Here is a 21827-nt window from a genome sequence, read left to right as displayed (position 1 = left end):
CCGGTATCACTACAATCTTCTCTCTTCCCCTCCGATTCTCCTATCGTCTACCTCCAACCAGCCTGACCTAACCGTACGCCATGCCGCATCATGATGGTTTGCCCTTAATCTTCCAGTTTCCTGAGGAAGACACCCAGCCGGAGTCTCAAGAACATAAGGCGCTTTGGGACGAGCTTGGGCCGGCCTTGCTGGAAGACGCCGCGCCTATCCCCGCTCCCGTTTCGGCTCCCGTCGCCTCGACTGCGCCAGCGCCCATCCCCGTGGCATTGATGGGCTGGGAGCCACACATTGTCGCCGAGCTTGATGCCACGGGGTTTCACGAGGTCCCCACCGACTTTCACCCGCCCGTGCACCTGCCAGTGCGTGCACTGACGTGCGCGCCCGTGCCGGTGCCCGTGCACACGAATGTCTCCGCCGCGCCATTGCCAGCGCCTGTCCCCCCGCGGGTGCCAGTGCCCCCCTTAGCGGCATGGATGGCCGCCGTCGACCGCTTCCTTGCACGAATGCCAGTCGCCTCCTCCCGGCAGTAGACTCGCTCCTGGAGACCGAAGTCCAGAACATTGTGGCCTTCCTTGAAGCTAGGGCCAACGTCCAGAAGTACGTCAACAATGGCGCAAGATGCCACCGTCGCCGTCGATCAGTGGTCCGACGACACACAGAGCACGGCAGAGGAGCTTCTTCCCGCCGTAAGACGCCCCCGCCGCCGCCGCGTAATCTAAATTTGCCATGAAAAACGTTCGGATTGCCATGCTTAAAATCCGAACGTTTATCATTTCCGTTTATTTTAGATCGATCGTCGTATGAATGTAAAGTCGGAGTCAGACTGAATGAAATCTATGGTTTGATCGATTGAATGTTCTGCTAGAGCCGTATTAAATTAAATATAAAACGTCATCAAGCCACATTTATTCCTTCTCATCCAACAACCTAGACTGCTTCAATGTCGAGCGCTCAACACGTTTAGCGTGCAGTTAATTTCATGCCAAAAATAGTGCTAATCACATAATAACACGCAAATAATATCCTACTTAATATCCGCATGCACTTAATATATTTCCAAATTAACGTGCATTGCACGTACACATTGACTAGTACTACTAGTACGTGAAACTGGTGCCGTAACTTGTGAACACGTCCAGATATGGTCAACGGCAACATCACCCGCGAGTTCTCTGTGTTTGCCCGTGCGTCTAAATGCAGAAGGGGAGGAGAGAGAAAGCACACATGGAACCCACCAGTAAGTGAAGGCGAATAGTACTACGTGCTAACGAGCCGGTCCCACTAATGTACTAAAAATAATATTGCATGTTATCCATTAAATAGGATGTGGTAATATAAAAACATTATTTGAACAAAGGGGGGGGTACAACAAACATTGCTGTTCTATGTATGTTGCCTATTGATGTGCGGCTTGAAGGCCCTGGTCGCATGCTCGATCCTCGTCCTTTATTTTTTATTTTTTATATGGGTCCAAATTTGTTTCATGACAGATGGGCCCCTCGGTGTGTAGTTTGTAGCACTTTAATTTGTGGGTCGAAATTTGTTCCATTCCAGGTGGACTATCGGTGTGTAGTTTGTAGCTTATTTGTAATAATTAAAGAGAACAACAAAGTTTTTTGCAATAATACCATGGTGCAACGTTGAAGGCAAGAAAGGACGTGCGAGAGAGCGATGGCCGAGCCAGAGGGAAATCAAATGGGGGAGGTGTGGGGGTTGCAACGGTGTTCGGAGTAGTTGTGGGCCGAATGCTATGAAAATATAATCTAAACCCACCGGAATAAATGCCTACACAAATTAATCCAAGGTTGGAGTCCCCCTCGCAATGTAAATAGCTCCGGCTTTGCGAGGGATGGAGAGGTAGCTTCAATGTGTGGAAGATACGGTGTGAGAAAGTGAGGTCAATCGAGAGACATATAGATAGAGAGACAAAGTGAGTGTGGTCCGACATTCATTGAAAAGATATATATGCTCTGGAGAGATATTGTCGGATTGAGCTTTTGGGAAGGGTGAGGGCTGTAAGATAGAGCTTGAGAGATGATCCAGCCACATACATGTAGATATATTTTGTGCGTTGGAGGAAGCAAGGTCAACCGATTACATATATAAAGGGAGAGAGATTGAGCGAGTGTGGGTCGTCATGCGATCGAAAGAGTGAGACGGGTTGGAGAGAGTGACCTAGATAGACAATGTTCATGAGAGAGTATACAATATGAATATGTCGATTTGGGCTCAAACATGGAGATATATCTTTTGTGTCCGAGAAAGAGCGAGGTCAATCAAGACATACAAAGAGAGAGAGAGAGAGAGAGAGAGGGAGAGCGAGAGAGAGAGAGAGAGAGAGAGAGAGAGAGGGAGGGAGATTGAGCGAGCGTAGCTCGCCATGAGGTCGAAAGAGTGGGGTCAGCTTGGATGGACTGACCTAGATAGACAATCTATGTGAGAGAGTATAGAGTGTATCGATCAAGGCCCGAACAGGGGATATATCTTTGTGCGTGAAAGAAAATGAGGTTAATCGAGACTCAGATAAAGGGAGCGAGATTGAGCGAGTGTGCCCCGCCGTGCGGAATAAAGAGTGAGACAGTCTCGAGGTAGTGACCTAGATAGACAACGTGCATGCGTGCGCACGAGAGGTTGGGGGGCTAGATAGGCAATGCATGTATCTAGCAAGAGAGGGTGGGAGGGAAAGAGAGAGAGAGGGGGAGAGCTCAGCATGGGGTGCAATGGCGGGTGTGTCAGGTAAATACATTTGGTACAGAGTGGAAAAAAGGGGGTTGTGTAGTTGAGAGAGTTAGAGATCGGAACATGGAGAGAAAGAATGAACGTGTGTTGGAAACCGATAGCTTCCTAAGGTGGTTAGGAGAGGAAGATTGACCGATACAGGAAGTATGTAGCGTGTGTGCCGGGGGGGCTAAAAACAACATTTGAATGTAGATAGTACGAGACTTAATATAGATGTTTCAATTCCGTGTACATTGTAAGATTTGACCTGAGGACCATGCATATCGGTAATTATTTCGAATTCGTGCCATATTAGGTTTGGAAAAGTTGACATTGAGTCGATTGTTGTGCTATTTTGTAGGTCATATGTTTGAATCCATCCAAAGTTTTCTCACTACCATGGTGTTCATCATATACATATGAATTTGTATTAAAAAAGTAGCGTGGATACTGTGAAATGCGAAATCCACGTTAGAATTGGATTCTGCTATGTGACACACACTCTAATTCAAATAACTAATTATGTGACACACACTCTAATCCACGTTAGCGTGGATACCGTTTCGATTTTGGTTCAAATAACTCCTCATTAATTAATTTGTAGTATCTCATTTCGAATGACTAATTATTTGCAAGGAAAACACGGGCATGGTAATACATACAGATTCGTTTGCAAATAAAAGAAGATTTGTTTGCATTCTCAAATGTAGGCGCACCAGGCAGGCCAGGGTCGTGTCGTGGTGGTCGTGTGTGTCGTACGAACGCTTAGCACCCAGCCACCCACCCCCTCCCCCCGAAAAAGAACGACGACAAAATAAGTTCGCGCTTCCACGTTTCGAATTGAAGTATCTGGCGGCCCCAATTCCAGCCCTGCAAAATCTCCCTTCTCCTCCGTCCCCTTCTACGCCCAGATTTCTCAAATCCCTAATTCACCGCCAACCCAAGCAAAGTTCGAATCGCCCCTTGTCTCATCTCTTTCCCCACCTCTGTGCCAGACGACGACGACAAAGACGACGGTTGCGCTTCACCACCGCACCGGAGCTACCTCATCTATGCCGTCGTCCACCGCACCGGGTGGTCCACCGACAACGTCGGCCGCCACAACCGACGTGCCTCACAGACACCGACTTCAACCGCATCAGGTGCGCTTCACCGATGCCGTCTCCCACCTCACCGGGGCTACTTCACCGAGCACATCGTCGCACCTCTGCCCCCCCCACCCGAGGCCATTGGGGCTTCACCAACGGTCTCGTCCACCGCATCGTAGCGCTCCACTGCCACTCTAGATCTGCATCCATGTGCGGCCAGCCAACGCCAGCGCATCACCCTCAACGGCTCTGAAGTGACCCGCACTCTAGCTAGGCAAGCATGCCCAAACCCTGGCCCGAACTAGGTATCCACACATCACTCCCTTGTGCATTGTTCAGACGATGTTTGGATATCCTTTCACTGATCTCTTAGCTTACACGCCTATGCAACTCTGACTTTAACTCTTGTTTCTTCTGGTGATATCATCTGAAACAAGAAAAACCATTTTTTAGCGAAGCATGACGGCGCACGGGATCTGGTACACATCCTGCACACCCATATAACCTTATATGTATCTGTCCTCCGGTACAACAGCAAGGTAGATTCCTCTTATTTGATCAACCATTCGCCGTGTCAAAAATGCAGAGGGGGATGCAAGGAGCACAAGGCCTGCACATCCAAGCAAGTGGTAACATGGACTTGTACATGGGACATCCCAAGCGCAAGCAGAGCTGCAGTGAGCCTGTACAACGATCTAGCGTAAGTCCTTGCATTTCATTTAATTCGTACTGGCCTGCGTGTAGGATTTGTGTGTAGTGGCAGATCAACGAATTCAAGTTACCAGGGGCGAACATTTAACTTAAAAAATACGAAGGCACTTGCACTCTGGAACTCAACATAACTTGAGAAATGTGAAGCTACATGCACTTTGAAAACCAGCTAATGATCCAAAGTAGTTCAGATTATAAAACACTAAATGATGCAAGCACCAAAAAACACAAAATGCAACATGGTGTACAAGGACTACTAACATGGTCTGTACCTACTTGAATTATTCATTCTCTGGCTGAAAATATCGAAGTGTAATTGCACCTATAACCAGTGCGCAAACTGCATATCAATATATCTATCCTGCACAAGTATGCCAATAGTTTCAAACAATAGATTAGAAAAGTATTTATGCTACGTTGTCATGATACGGGGACTTTCTGGTAGATGGCCTCGACGTTTCCTGAAGCCATAAAAATGTGATATAATTTGCTTGTCATCAATGCCTGCAAATCTGCATGTTTCTCTCAACATAGCAGATCATCATTAGACACTAAATCCTTCAATGGGAGCTTGCAAAATGCTTGCATTAGATCCCTCATTAGACACTATATGTTCATCACCAGGAGCATGTAAAATGTTTGCATCAAATCCTTCATTAGCAGTCTCTTCATTAGACACTTCAGGCTCAAGAACAACATGAGCTTGTATGTTTGCACCAGAAACTTGATTAGATACATCAGATTCAGTCAGTTCAGTATTGATTGGGGAGTTATAAAATAAGCAGAAATTGGTTTCATTTTCTCATAGATTCCCTACATAAAAGCAGTTTCACAACACCGTCAGGTTTAACTATTGGCCAGAAATTGAATAGTTGAATTAGATATAATCAGGGATGTGATGTACCTGCTCGTTGCGCATGCTGCTCTTGCAAGCCGCGACTGTCCGTTTGCACAAGCTCGATGACATGCCCGTGCTGCCGCCGCTGCCTCCCATGCAGGCTACACCTAGGGCTGGATCTTCATCTTCTTGTCCTTCCATTCACTTGAAGACCGGCGACCGCCCTCCAACGAGGGCGCGAGGAAGTGCTGTGTTGGTCTGTCCAGCGGCGGCTAGGTTAGGAGCGAACCGGACTGGAGGCTGGAGGGAACGAATTGGGATTTTTCCTGCTGTCGATCGATATGGGAGGCGCTTGTTTGGGCCGCGAGCCTGCTATAGGGCCAGCCTTGCACTTACGTTATTGGCCCTTCCAAACTGAAACATTTTTCTTCATTTTTTACATTACCTGCTCGTGCGTTGGGACGAGCATAACTAGCCTGGGCCAACCTAGACGACTCAAACTAGGTGCACACTTTCCAGCCACCCGAGGCGGCCGCCCATACCAGCCTGTACGGTGGCGTTGCCCCTTTTTGCGTGTATGATTGGGGTAGTGAAAAATATTCCAGTAGCGCTTTTGATTTACCCACAGAATGGTTGAATTGCTTGTTTCTATGAACTGAGTTCGCCAATAATGTGAAGGATGCCAGTCTTTCATCCTATTGTAGATTGCTTAGATCTCGATATGCCAAATGTAATCGCATGAAATATATAGTAAAAGCCAGTGTGATGTGTGTGGCTACAACTAGTCTGACTACACGTCCTCATATAACATATCAAGGACGCACCATCTTACCAGATTAACCATTTGACTTACCAATGAAGTGTGGAAAGAAAGAAGTATTGGGACTGTGTATCCAAGCAATTGATGCCATGGACTCCTTCGTAGAACCTTGTAAGTGAAAAAGAAGTTGCAGTGTGCCTATACAAAGAGCTAGCGTAAGTTCAGTTACCTGCTTCTCGGAATTTTAGTTAGCCACTTATTGCAAAATTGTTCAATTACGTTGCTTGGCTTAATTTAGTTTGCTACTGATTACATAATGCCATAGCCTATTAATCCTATTATATACTGCGCCTATCTATGTGTTTGATACTTACTGTTAAGAATTACCTGTTTGCCTGAACTTAAATAGCTACTTAAGCACGTAGATAGCTGGTCATATGTACTTAGGGTGCAGCAGAATTCACGTGTAATTTACCTTTTGATACCCTGTTTGTTTAAATGGTTTGCTGTTATCACTTGTAGCACTAGTAATGTTTGCATGTTCATAGATAGACAACTGTCAGGTTTATATGAGGGACACCGTCTTTTTAACTTATATCTGTGTTGGAATCATTTTGCTTACATCAAAGAAATTTACAGATGTCTGTGTTGCTGGTAAATGGTACCGACTTGTTACTTTAATACGTTGCCAAGAACTTGTTAGTTTTACTAGTTCATGTGTAATTAAATACGTTGCCGAAACTGGTTAGTTTTACTAGTTTGATGTTAGTTTCTTGTGGCCCTTGCAAAACTTTATTTATTGATTGCTAACATTCAAGTTTGCAGGATCCAACTGAAACTCCGTTGGCACAACAGGTATGTTTTCAGAAACTTCCTTGTTTACCTGGTTTGCTGCTGTAACTTGTTGCTGTAATCATCTTACCAACTTCAAATTTTCATGATCCAATTGGAAGTCCAATTGCACAACAGGTGCGTTTTCAAAAATATATTTGTGTAACAGGTTTGCTGCTCTAACTTGTTGCTCTAATCAAGTTACTGACTACTCAACTTTTCAAGATCCAAGAGAAACTCCAATGCCACAACAGGTTCCTTTTGCAAAACTTGTTTGTTTAACTGCTTTGCTGCTGCAACCGGTTGCTCTAATCACGTTACTGGCTACTCAACTTTTCAGGATCCAAGAGAAACTCCAATGCCACAACAGGTACCTTTTGCAAAACTTGTTTGTTTAACTGCTTTGCTGCTACAACAGCCGATTACAATGATGTTAATAACTACTTTTCAGCATCCAATTGAAACTCTTTATTTACTTGTTTGTTTAACTAGTTTGCTGTTCAACTTTTCGGAATCCAATCGGAACTTTAATGGCAAAACAGGTTAGCCCAAGATCAAAGAGCGAGGCCCCATGGACGTTGTATCATCCCATAGCAGTGGCACCGGCCCAATCGTGCATCATGAATTGCCAACTTCTGATGCTCTAGAGGCTAAACTAGTGGTAGAAAGAGATTCTGCTTCTGCACTTAGAGATGAAGTTGACATGTTGAGGAAGCCAACAGCACAATCACAAGCATTTCTCAAGACAACCATTAAATATTTGGTGGATTTCAAAACGAAGCAAGCTGAGACTGACCGCATTGTTAAGGTCCTGAAGGAAAAAAGGAAATTGAATTCCCACTTGGTAAATCATAGGTGAAATGTTCTTTCCATCGTTGAATATCCTTTGTGTTGTTTGTTCATGTAATCGATCAAACCATTTGTTTTAGAGATCATGTAATAATTGTTTTTTGTCTTTTGGTTTGTAATTTTATTTGAGCACAAGTCTGTATTAATTGATAAGACTCAGAGACATTTCATTTTGATTGCTATGCCAGACCTACAAATATGCCAATCGGGCTGAATGTGTATTCAGCAATAATAGTAGTATAGATGGTCCATAAGTGGCACGCATCGGAAAGGGCCAAGATGTTGTACTAGCTTCGCTAAAAAAGGATGCTCTTCTAGCAAAAAAAGTGCAGCGGGCTGGCTTATGTATGTTAGTTGATATTATTGATCCATATATTCTATAAGTGTTTATATGTCTGTTAGTTTTGTACATTCTTGGTTGATTGACTCGTATTTGAATCTTGATACATCGCTTGTGTACATATCTAAATGGGAGTACACATTATGCTGCATGTGCCATTTGAGTTGGACATAAAGTGTTCCAAATATTCGAATTCACCTTAAACTGAATTCTAGCTTCTGAATTCGAGTATCAGCATTTGTAAATCATATTCATATATGACAGTGGAATACATCTTTGTCGTGCTTTTGAAGATATATAAAAACACATAGAATGATTTATAAAGATTCGTATAGGAATACAAAATGGATTCGAATTTAGTTGACAGGGTAAACGTGGATGCTTATTGTCCCAAAATTTGAAAGAAGCGGCAAAATGTCCACTCCCACGTCGGCTGCCCGAAGCCAAGTGTTCGGGAGATGGAAATTACTGTCTACCCCTTACACGGACAATCCATCGGCCCGATTTCCGCTGCTCTCAATAGGGGTAGGTTAGGAAGAACTTAAATTAGACGTGACACGGCCGCCTCTGAGCCCATTCCGATATGGTGGGCACCAAACATGGGCGGAAAAACACATTTGATTCAAGCTCGTCCGAAAGAGCTCTGTTTCTCCCTCCATTTCCTCATTCATACACGGTGGGAGGCAAAACAAACTCGCCTCGTCCGAAATTGATGTAGGCAAATATTTTCAATAGGGGCAGGTTTGTAACTTCACTCACAACCGCCCTACCTGTCAGCCCCGTTCATATACCGTGGGTGCCAACCATGGGCGCCAAAACACCCTCTCCTCGCCAAAAATCGCTCTGGGCAAATATTGGCGAGATGCGAGATTACCATCCTATCCCCAACCGATGGGACGTCCAAATTTTAACGGGGGCTAAGTTCATAACTTTCCCATATTTCAGACATGCGCGTCCCCAAAACATGGTTCCCTGTACCTCTCCCTCCATTTTCCCATTCATACACCGTCCGCGCTAGAACACCAGCCCCACACCAGCCTCCTCCGTCCGCCACCCCATCCATCGCCGCCGTCCTCCACCCCATCCATCGCCACCGTCCTCCACCATGCCGGAGCGCCTACCAAGACCGCGTCGTCCACTGCTAGAGATGGACGTTTCTCTTCCACGGCGACAGACCAAGAGCCTTGCATCGCGTCCTCTCGCTTCATTGGCGCCGTCGTCCTCTTTGCCGGGGCTGCTCACACGACCTTCTCTTCCACCGCAACGGGACTTATCCCCCGATGCACCCATCTACGCTCGCAGATCTGCTTCAATGCCACCGACAGCCATCGCACCCCCGATGCCTACACGGAGCCGCAAGAGAGGTGGTACTTCATATCTCCTCAACTTTTTGATCTCAACCAGAAAATAGATCGTAACTTGGTTACTGTACTTTCTTTTTAGCTCTTAGAATTTCGTTCTTAGTTCGAAGCAAACAATGGATGCTAAATAGCATTTCTCCGTTTGCAGCTTTAAATATACCATGGCACAGTCATAATAGGGTTTAATTGATCATGCTTAGGGTTTAATTGATCATGTTAGTTCTGTGGTGGTTTCTTTAATAGAAATCGGAGGGGAAACCCTCTTTGCTAAAATAATGCTACCAGAAGAACACTCGGGTGTGTATCTCTACATGGTGCCCATGGTGGGTCGCGGCCCACCCTGGGATTTTGGGTCGGCCCAGGCCCCGATTCCCCTCTGTTGTGCTGCGCGTTTCCGATCTCTACTCGCCCCTAGCCACCTGCCTCACCGGCGACTTGCCGTCCCCGGACGGCATGACTCTAGGAGGAGACGCCGGACTAACGTGAGGTCAGGAGCCGCTCACACGACAACGTCACCGCTGCCCGAGCACGCCGCTGTGCCTACCTTCCCAGTCCGTTCAGGGTTCAGGCATGCATCACCCACTAAGCCAACCCGATTTATCCTGAGATACGTCCTCAACACTCAGGAGCCACTCCTCATCACCCATTTTCTAATTGATTCATTACTCATTAGGCAGAACTATCATTAGGGTTTGATGTGTGCTGAGTGCTACCTACACTTAATGGTTCAGATGTATTTCGGTAATCTTTAGTACCTGTAAAGTTCATAGGGTTTCAAAATTTCGGCCCTAGGAACAGACACTAGTCATTTTGGATTGTTGGTCGTAGTGACATTGACCCAGATTACTACTGTAGGCCAGGTTTGTTGACAATTTTACTTGTCTTTCTTACTCATTCGATATGATATCCTATTATTCACGTCGATTAGGTGCAAACAATAAGTGCTAGACAAACTTTTTGATTCAGATTTTGGACGGTCTCTTACTGTAGTTACAGTTCTGCATACTTGTCCTAGTAAGCTCACAAGTAAATGATTGATTCACTACATCTATGCTTTCCTTGCACTAGTACAGCGAGCTCCTAAACGAACGGTTTAAAACCCCTTTCCACGACGGCATCTGGAACCGTCGCCAAGTGAGTGTGGGTGATAGGGGGGTCCTTCCCACATGACCCAGAAACCGTCGGGGATATGCCCTCATGGCACACACGTTCGGCAAAATGAGGTCGTGTGCGACCGGCGAGCGCTCAAATACGGAAATACGTACAGTAGAGCTAAAAAATACAATTATACGGTGAAATTGTTTCCGATCGCAAGTACATCCCACACAGCCAGTCCCCGCTAAATGTTTCCGTTCGTATGTACATCCCACACAGTCGCTCGAAGGAAAATGTTTCCGTTCACATGTACATCACACACAATTTTTCCTGTTAAATCGCTTGCGTTATTGAATATATCACACACGGCCCGTGGAAGAAACTGTGTGGCAAATGCTGTCCATCACACACAGTTTTCATGTGGTAAACGTTTGCGCAAGGTGGCCTAACGCAAACAGTTTTCAAGAGAAAGTCATGTGTGATTGTTCATTGATCCAATACGGTTTATTCCTAGAAACTGTGTACATTGCGTGAGGTCATCGCCCACGGTATTTTTTTTAACAACCGTTTGCAATAGAAAAACCCAATTAGCAGGCTAATTCGCCACTAGCAGGCTAATTATCTGATTATTCATAATCCATTTATTAATCTAATTGACAGTTCATATTAAGCACACAATATATTTCATTTTCATAATTGAAATACATCGGAGTACAACATCATATAGCTTCAGCACTCAGCTAACCCATTACAAAACTACACCAGGACCAAGTTTCACATGCAACATCTATAACCTTTCGAAATTAGCATCATATACGGTACATAGACAGATGTATCTCATCTGGAAAACTGCTGAAGCAGAAGGCGAATATTGAGCCTTCATTGATGTTGAAGGTCTTTGTAACTTTAGGCCAGTTCCTGTGGATGATTGACCGTACATCCTTCATCCTCTTCAGGAACACTTCAATATTGAACCGTGGGTGTTGTATGAGTACCTTCCTCGCCTCCTGACCATACAGGTGGTTTGAGAGGTAATCATCAGTGAACTGCTTTGGAAAGGCCTGAAACAAGGATGTGCATAAATATCTTCTCTATATTGGAAATGGGGCAAAGGAATAAAAAAAGGCAAGGTATAATAGTTAGTACCATCCTGTAGTGAACTGATATCTTCTTCATTGTGCAGACAAAGATCTTGTTGTTTTTTGTCGCTAATTTCTTTATCCTAACAATCTTTCTGAGTTTCTTGACTTGATTGATATTCATGGACAACTCATTTCCCCATATGCAAAAAGGGTCGAACAGTGGGTCAAAACCTCTGACACCAGGACCTACATGTGCAAGACCAAATTGTTAAAAACCTAAATATTAGAATGGTTCCTGCAATTGCACAATAATGTGCTATTAAACAACGGACCATGCACGTGCTAACCTCGATTGTAAACCTCAGTGCTTCCCATTGTTTCCCTGCAACACATATAAGGTAGTTAGTCATCAGGTTAAGTAAGGGTTCACATGCTATCAGTAAAATATGTTGATGAAAAATAATCACATTGCAGATTCATTAGATTAATTCAAGCCATAGGGAAAACCCATTTATCCAAACCAAGAATGATTAAGAACTAGGAAATATAGCACTTGTATATGTTTCTCATGTATTAAGTGGAGCCAAATTTGATTTATTCCTCACATGCACAACAATACAAAATTCTACCCACGACAATTGGACATCGCATTGCAGAATTGAACTAAGCAATTAACTAAACACCACAACAAATGAACCAAACATTAACTGAGCACCTGCACAATATAACATTGAACCAAGCAGTACTAAACACCACAACAGATGAACCAAACATTAACTGAGCACCACATTGCAGAATATAATATACTCATAATAGAAGATCAGACAGTTAACGACACAGTTAACTACAGCCCAATTGTAGCAATTGTATTTGTTTCTCATGTATTTACTACAGCCAAATTCAATTTATTCCTCACATGGTATACAATAACAGAATACACCCACAATTTTGTAAAGATAAATTCGATTTATTTCTCACATGGAAGACAATACAAAATTGCAGCCTGAAGAATTGAACATCACATTTGCAGAATTGAACCAAACAGTTAACTGAAGACGACAACTAATTAACAAAATAGTTAATAAGTGAGCACCACACTGCACGACATATAGAACATATACACTAGAGCAACAGATTGCATGGTAAAATTAGATAGCACAATTCACTAGAATTTGTGAAGGAAAGGCAGGAGCAGCACACGCAACGGGTAAACCGAGCATGCATAACCGGCGTGGCTAGCAAATGGGAAGGTGCTCCTTCAAGATCTGGGGGTCGGCACGAATGGCAGCCATCATGACCTCATCCACGCGTGCGGCCGCGATTTGCTTCTCCGCTGCCAAATGCTCCTTGAGGTCCTGGCTATACTGCATGCACCATGGCTTAGGCCGACGCTTATTTGGTGGAGGGGTCGGTGATTTGGGTGGAAGGTGTCGCGCTCGCGCCGGCGGTAGGGGCATGTGGGATGTGGAAAGATGAGGAGGATGGGGGTCGGGTGTGGATTACCTGCCTGGATAGGCGAGGCTGAGGAGCGTGAAGGAGGGTCGCCGGCGAGGAGGCGGTGGCGCTGCAAGCAAGGAGTGAAGTTTTCAACTTGGAAAGGAAGGCGGAAAGAGGGGAAATGTGGCTTTTGGTAAGGGGGAGGGGGAGGGCAGGTAGATATTTCCACGGAAGCCGAAAATTTGGAATCGCTTCAGCCAAAAAGCTGGCGCGCAAAGTGTCATCGGACACGGTCCCTTATTCAGAACTGTGTACGATATGTGAACATCACAAACGATTCAGATAGCTAAACCCATGTGTGTTGAGTTTGAACGTCAAAAATTTTGGTTCGAATTTCCCTGGTTACAGTGGTCATCCACGTCATTGCATAATTTGGGTACACAAAGGAGACTAACTTCTTAATCGAGCAAGTTTAGCTATTAAACAGAGCTAGCTGACCTAAACATTACTCTAACAAATTAAAGACCGACGCCCTTAATTAAACAAAACAAAGAGTACTACTACGGCTGGTGCTCGTCGATCTCCGCCGCCGCCTCAATGTCTAGCTCGCGCCCGACGGTCTCCTGGGGAAGGGGCTCCATGGCATCCATCGCACCATACTCGGCAAGCATCTCGCCATCCGTGTCCGCCATCTCTTTGCAAAAGGCCGCCATGAGCTGGGCGTGGGCGGACGCCATCTGGGCTCTGGCGGGCTCCGTCGTGGCAAGGTATGCCGAGCAGGAACGGACGGCTGCTCGAACTCTCTCGGCGATTGCCAGCTCTTCGGCCATGGGTTGCCGACCGTTGTCGGAGAAGCTTCGTTCAATTTGTGAGGTGACCACCATGAGCTGGGCATGGACGGCCTCGACATGGTAGTGGGCGGCCTCCAGCAGGGCTAAGCTCGCCGCTCCGGAACGGACAACTGTTGTGCCGCTCTCGCCAGTTGCTATCCCCAAGGAAGATGCTGCCGCCGCCTGAGAAGCAACAGCGGCCGTTTGGGCTGCCTTGGCCGCCCGGACGCAGACTGCGATCGCCCTCACAAAGCTTGTTGGCACGCGCCTGGCGGCTGCGGCCGCGCTCTCGCCGAAGTGGGCCGCCGAAGTTGCCCTCACTACGTGGGTCCACGTCCCCATCTTTCACCGGCAACGAATGAACAGTGAAATGATATTTGGGGAGTGAGCTAGTGTGCTTGACACGCCGGATGTGGACTGTAGCAGACACACCTTCTCTCGTAAGCCATGGGCGTACTATACACTGACGGTTCTCCATGATATTTTGTGCTGCATCTCACACGGTTGGTGATAATAAACTGTGTGCGATCTAATTGATTTATCGTCTTGATCATTTGAATTACATAATGGGGTCAAAGCTACAAAGGATGGTGTTTGAATTGCTAGAACTTTTATCTGCAGTGAACATGCAACTATAGGTGTGTCGTCAAAAAAATTGGAATGATTCAGGGTTCGATTGTACATTTTTATACATTAACTGGGTTTTCCAGGCATTTTATGCGCATAATTCAAATTTGAACTACATGCACATGCTCCAGTGCATATAAACTTATTGAAAAATCAAATATGTGTCCTTGGTTGCATGCTTAGGTCCCATGCAAGAAATAGGAATGAATTTCAAACACCCTGCCACCATCACTCGGCCGCAAACATTGAGATGCCTGGTTTTTAAATTCTAGTAAATCCAAAACTCGTCTGAAATTCATGAAACTTGGCATGCTATCATGTAGCGGCATGAACATGCCGTGGTACAAATTTTATCTCATTTGGGGCAGGTTTGGGTATAAGCTTCTCACAAACCAGAGCTTCTCACAACAAGCATGATGGTTTCGGTAGGGAACGTGCGACCTTTGGGGACGAAACGATATCCATTGCCTCTTATTGCTTTCAAATTTTTTCGAGCGTCAACATAGAACCACAGGAGTGTTGTGCGAATTTTTGTGATTTTTCGGGGTCCATTTGTACATTTTTATGCATTAACTGAGTTTTCAATGCATTTATGTGCATAATTCAAATTTGAACTACATGCACATGCTCCAGTGCATATAAATTGGTTGAAAAATCAAATATGTGTCCTTGTGTGCATGCTTAGGTCAAATACCAGAAATGGGAATGAATTTGAAACACGAGGGCACCGTTGATTGCCAGCAAAACATTGAGATGCCTGGTTTTTAAATTCTAGTAAATCAAAAACTTGTCTGAAATTCATGAAACTTGGCATGCTATCATGGAGCGGCATCAACATGTCGTGGTACAAATTTTGTCCCATTTGGGGCAGGTTTGGGTCTATGCTTCTCACAAATCGGAGCTTCTCACAACAAGCATGATGGTTTTCGGTAGGGAACGTCCCAGCTTTGGGGACGAAATGATATCCATTGTCTCTTATTGCTTTCAATTTTTTTTCTCGTGTCAACATAGAACAACAGTAGTGTTGTGTGAACTTTTGTGATTTTTCGGGGTTCGTTTGGACATTTTTATGCATTAACTAAGTTTTCAATGCATTTATGTGCATAATTCAAATTTGAACTACATGCACATGCTCCAGTGCATATAAACTGGTTGAAAAATCAAATCTGTGTCCTTGGGTGCATGCTTAGGTTCCATGCAAGAAATGGGCATGAATTTCAAACACCAGGGCACCATTGATTGCCGGCAAAACATTGAGATGTCTGGTTTTTAAATTCTAGTAAATCCAAAATTCTGTTAACCATTCATGTGACGCCACGTGTCTTAGTTTTAATGGCTGTAGGAGGTGTCGTGCGGACAGCTGCTTGACCTTGACTGAATGGGAGGCGTGCAAGCGTCGTCCGGTGCGCAGGCTGACCGAGAGGCGTGCAAGCTGTCCTCGAGTGCGCAAGCACACCGGGAAGCGTGCGAGATGTATGCTGCGCAAGCTCACTGGGAAGCGAGCCCTTTGATTTCCATGGCCGCCCGCCTTGCTCGCGTCCTCTCCATTAATGGCGCCCAAGCCGTAGTTTAATTCGCTTTTTAAATATAAAACACTCATCGCAAACGTTTTAGTTAGAACACCCGTATGCAAATCGACAGCTTCCCCAGGAAGCCAAGAGAAAATGTGCCGAGCAGGATTTCTGCAGCTCTTGATCGCAAACGATTTAGATAGAACACCCGTATGCAAAGTGGGAACAGTGCAGGATTTGTGCATCCCTTCAACGCAAACGGTTGTTCTGGATGACCCGTGTGCAACCACGTACAAACAATTTGGTAAGATTTGCATCTGCCATATTGGGTATGTTGCCATTTGTCAAACTGGAAAGATTTACATTTGTTGATCTAGTAATGTTGCCATTTGTCAATCCTTGTAACACTGCGATTTGTCAAAATATGCAGCTAGAAATCATTAGCACTGTGTAATTTTTGTAACTAAAATTCAGTAATTAAGCATAGATTTCATTCATAGATTAAGAAGTCGTTCTTAATTTATACAAACAGTTCAACTCGGCAGCTGAACCGACCAAACTTCTCCCCAATTGTTGCCAACCACGTACTGAAATAGCTAGTTCAACTATATATACTAGCTAATTTTAAGTACGTTGTACAGTTCGACCACACATCTATAGTCAGATGAACTGAACAAAATAGCCCCTAAATACTACTACTACCACGGAGGGGCTGTGTGCTACTTCTGGTAGTCTCTCCTCTGCCGAGCGCGCTCAGTAAGAGGCAGAGGAGGAGGAGGAGCCTACCGACGAGCTGGACAAATGCAATACGGTGCCTGCCAGTGCTGCATGTTCAGCGACGCTCGCCAGCTCGAACGCCCACTGCTGCTCCATACGATCCGTCTCGAAGCAGCTGGACTGGTCGTAGATCTCTTGATTCCTCGCCTCTGCGTCGGCGTGTGCTGCAGCCACAGCTGCGGTAAGGCTCTTTGCGTGCTCGACGAGGCGCTCCTCCTCCTCCCGCAGGAACTCGATGTAGCGTGCAAGGTCATTGATGCACGTGCGGGCCTCCACGTCCGCCCCCTCCTTCGAACGGCGGTTGCGGAGCGGGTGATGATCCCGGCGGTCGACGGTGGGCTGGCAGCCACGGCGACCGACGATGGGGTGGCGGCCACGACCACCACCTCCCGCCTTCGGGCCGCGGTGGCGGAGCGGGTGATGGTCACGGTGACCGGCAGTGGGGTGGCGGCCACGACGGCCACCTCCCGCCTTCGGGCTGTGGCGGCGGAGCGGGAGATGGCCCTGGCTTTCGAAGGTGGTGTGGTGGCAACGGCGGCCGGCAATAGTTGCCGACGGGCAGCGGCGGCGGAGCGTGTGGTGGGTGTTTCACGCACACCCAACAGGGACGCCACGCGCACTACACTATGCCGGGGACTGCGCCGCCGCCGCGGTGTAGCCTCCCAGCTGGAGCTGTCCTCTGATGATGGCGGAGTGGCTGAGCGATGACGACGGACCGGTGCCATTGGCGATTGTCGGAGAAGCAGACGAGATAAGCTACAGGGAGGGAGGGGAAAATGCGACGCAGGACTCGCCGGCCGTGAGGGTTTTTATAGTAGGCCGGTATGCATTGGGATTTTTGGGGATTTCACCGAGTCGGGCGGGAAGCTTGCGCGGGAACCTGCGAGGTTGCGTCAGAACAGGCTCACCGACAATTCATTGGCACCACCGTTTGGCCAAAAGAACGCCCCCGCGCACTGCGCAAGCTTGCGCTGTAAGCCGACTGCGGCAACGGGGTGACAAGACGTGCTAGAGGAGGACGAGAGGACACGTACACATACAGTATATAATTTTTTTTGCAATTTAATTACCTACTATACCCCGTCCTGGTTTATAAGTAGGATTTAACTAATAAAATACGAATGCATGTCGCCATAGATTATATTGTTGGAGTCGTATTTGAACATAGTTTCCAGCTATACAATTTTTGTAACATGCATTAACACTTTTTTGGTTAAATTTAAGGTTATACACCAGCAAGCGTTTGCCCGCAACACACACGGCTTATTCCATCACAAACACCGCTGATGGATCAACTGTCTGCCACGTATCGCACACGCAACTTTAATATGATTCATGCTTGATATCTCCGACATTGCTCGCACAGTACGTCTTATTTGCCATGTATCATTGTGCCATCCTCTACTCGCGTCCCTCGGCAAGCTCTGCTCGCCGTTAGGCACCGCGGCGCGCTCTGTCGCGTCCGTTGGCACGCTCTGCTCGCGTCCGTCGGATGCTCGGCTTGTGGACAGCTTTTCCTTGAGGCGACCGCGGAGCGCTCCGCTCGCGTCGCTCCGCGCGCGCTCTGCGAGCGGTTGGGCGTGCGCACGATCACGTCGGGGGCCCCATATGCATGCGGTTGCGCTACGTGCGTTGCCACATGATGCAGTTACGTGCGGCACGATGGAGTTACGCGCTACAAATTAGAACTGCCATTAGGGCCTGCCGATATTCCTGGCCGTCCGGCTTCCCCTTTAATTCCCGCGGCCATTATAACCTTAGTCTCTTCAACCTTTCGATCGCGCCCCACAACACAACAAGCACACCCACGATGACACATGGAGAGGGGATGTCCGGTGGCGCTCCAATGGAATTCGGCGAGCATAGAGTGGAGACCCACGCGAGGGAGACGGATCTCTTGGTGGTGTACACCATCGACCCGGTCGTGGTGGATGACTACATCAACAGCGTTGAGCAGTTGCTTGCTGGAGACAAGTACAAGGTGGTCGGCATCGACCTCTTGTACACCGCCAGTCGTCCCGGCATAGATCAGAAGGTTGCCATCGCCCAGTTGTGCGCGCGCCATCATGTCCTCATCCCGGCATAGATCAGAAGGTTGCCATCGCCCAGTTGTGCGCGTGCCATCATGTCCTGATCTACCACTACTGCATGGCCACAGAGCCTTGCGATCGTTTCAACAGGTTTGTCAACAGCACCGACTACAACTTCGCCACGGTGGATACCATAGACGATGTAAAAGCACTCAGTGTTACGGGCTTGGTCTGCAAGAAGCTTGTCGAAATCCGTGACCACTACAGGGTCTGGGGCAGCACGAAGCAGGACTCCCTGGTCGAACTCTCCTCGGCCATCATCGACCCCTACTACGAAAAGATGAAGCAGGATGCCCAGAGAATATGTCCCGTATCCTGGCACAAGGCTTGGATGCGGCAACTGGATGAACCTTACCTCAGGTGCGTGGCCAAGAGCATGTACACATGCTACGAGATGCACAGGCGGATCGTTGACATGAGGAAGTGCCTCATCACCCAAATCGACGAGCCCGGATCGAGCCACAAGAAGAGCAAGCGTCACAAGAAGTAGATGATGATCAGATGATCGTTTATGCTAGTTAATCATGCATGTAATATATAGCTTACTTTATTGGTGTGTGTGGAAATGTCATGTGTGTAGTAGCCACCTATGTAATTATGCATGTAATAGTTTACTTTGGTGTGTGCAAATGCCATGGTTGTAGTAGCCACCTATGTAAGTGGATGTTTAATTTGGTTATGTAAGCATGTCCTTATAAGTGTCTGTATATATATGTTGTTGTTCTGTATGCAATCCCATCGCATAACACACACGTCTTATTAGCAGCAACCATATGTGTTCTTATCAGTCTTCACACACATTTTTGATTACAGACCTGTTTTCCGCGTATCACACACATCTTGTTAAGTGGAACTGTTTTTGTTCTCATGTCTCAACGCAAACAGTTCATCCGAGTGAACCGCATGCCGTATATCGCACACACCTTTGATCTGGCTGACCATTTCTTTTGTGTTGCCTAATCACAAACAGTTCATCCGAGTGAACCGTATGCTGTGTATCGCACACGGCTTCATCTGGCTGCCCGTTTCTTTTGTTCCTCCTCATCGCAAACAGTTCATTGAACTGAACTGTATGCCCTTCATCGCACACGCAACTAAAACCTGAACCATGTTTCATGCATCTGTCATCGCAAACGTTTTAAACATTTCTGACGGTTTTCATACAACATCGTTTGCGATTATTGCATCGCACACAGTTTCTCGAAGGGTCTCTGATCGTAGTGTCGCGTTAGCAGCATCCTGCAGTAGTGTTGTCAATATTCTTTTAGGGTGGACCACCCTGTTTCAAAATACTGGAACTGTAGACATGAGTGAATAGTATTTCTCTGTGTGATCTCTTCCATCATGTGTGGGCAATGAACACTGCATTGTATAGAAAGAAAGTGTCATTTCCAGCTTTTACATAGACTACAATCTTTTACATGGAATACAATCTGCCTACTTGCTATGCGTCGCACTACCAGCACTCCACCCTTGAAGCTAAACATTATGCCACTCATAATTCCTTAGTTTATTTGTTCAAATATGAATTTGATAATTCTAATGTTCCTACTTCAGTTTTGAAATGTGTGTCTGCCTGTTATAGAGACGTAAGAGGTTTGTATTTCTGTGCGGTCTGGTCAGCATGGTTGGGGGGTGAACTTTGCATATGCAGGGGTTTATAGGGAGACACTCTTCGAGTTGAATCCGCAATGCATTCCATAGATAATCTGACTACTTTTTATGTTTTCATTAATCTCAGATTCTGAACAGCATCATAATGATTATGAGCATGCGCGCATGAAAAGAATATAGCAGAACAATGCCATGGCTGTCAATCTTGGCATTAAGGGACTGAAATCAAGTCTGGATGCAATGCAATGCAAAAGCTCTCCACCTACAGATTCATGCTCAGAATATGATCCTTACAGTGATTCTGAGCAAGAGGGAGACCTAAGTCAATGTAGCTCCCTAGTGGAGGAGTCAGAGGCAGATGCCCTATCTTATTCACCCATCAAGGTGCTTGCTCTAACTTTCCAAGGTTATATTGGTCGCACATGTCTTGCAACTGATGCTTTGCATTGCTTCTACTTTGTTGCACTGCCATTAGCTTAGTTTACACATCGTGTATGTGAATACGCCCTACCTATCCATTTTCAGTACATATTCCATCTGTCATCATACCATATTTATCCATTGAAATGTTGTTCTTGTGTATCAGACGTTCAAAAGGAAGAGGGCGATTGCTGATCACGGAGGAGCACGAGCAAAGTATTTGGAAAAGGTAGTGACACCTGATAAATCAAATAGCCCATTAGGCGTAGTTGCAATATCACCTGACCCACAAAACACCCCAACTCTAGCAGACTCTAGCCCTACTACACTGGTCATTTCTGATGCCCCAACTCAGCAGACCCCAACTGCAACAAACAGTATGATGATGCCAGTTGACATAGCACCACCTCTACGACACAAAACCCCTATTCCAGCAAAGAGTACACCAAATCCAGTTGCCAAATCCCTTTTCGAACCAGAGAGAGCCCCAATTGCAGCAAATAGGACCCCTGTTCCATTTCTTCCTAGTTTAGAAGACGAAGCTTATATTGTTGTCAGGAACTTTGTGCACATCTTTCCTTCATGGAAATATTATACCGCAGACACAGAACAATTTCCAGTCTTCCTCCGCAACTTACACGTAAGTAATGTACTAATGTTATTCATGGTAATTACTGCATATGTTTCTGCTGACAGAAGACACAAGATTTCAATCTTTTAAATAGGCGAGGACCAAACTAGATTGTCAAGACGAGCAAGGGTTGGTTGCGCTTTTCAAGCACTCGTTGATGAAGTATCGTTCCTACTGAGGCAAGCGCACTTCGATGGCAAGCCTCTAAACGAAATTT

Source organism: Aegilops tauschii, chromosome 4, assembly GCF_002575655.3.
Source record: "Aegilops tauschii subsp. strangulata cultivar AL8/78 chromosome 4, Aet v6.0, whole genome shotgun sequence".
Taxonomy (NCBI): domain Eukaryota; kingdom Viridiplantae; phylum Streptophyta; class Magnoliopsida; order Poales; family Poaceae; genus Aegilops; species Aegilops tauschii.
Note: the sequence above shows the minus strand (reverse complement) of the source record.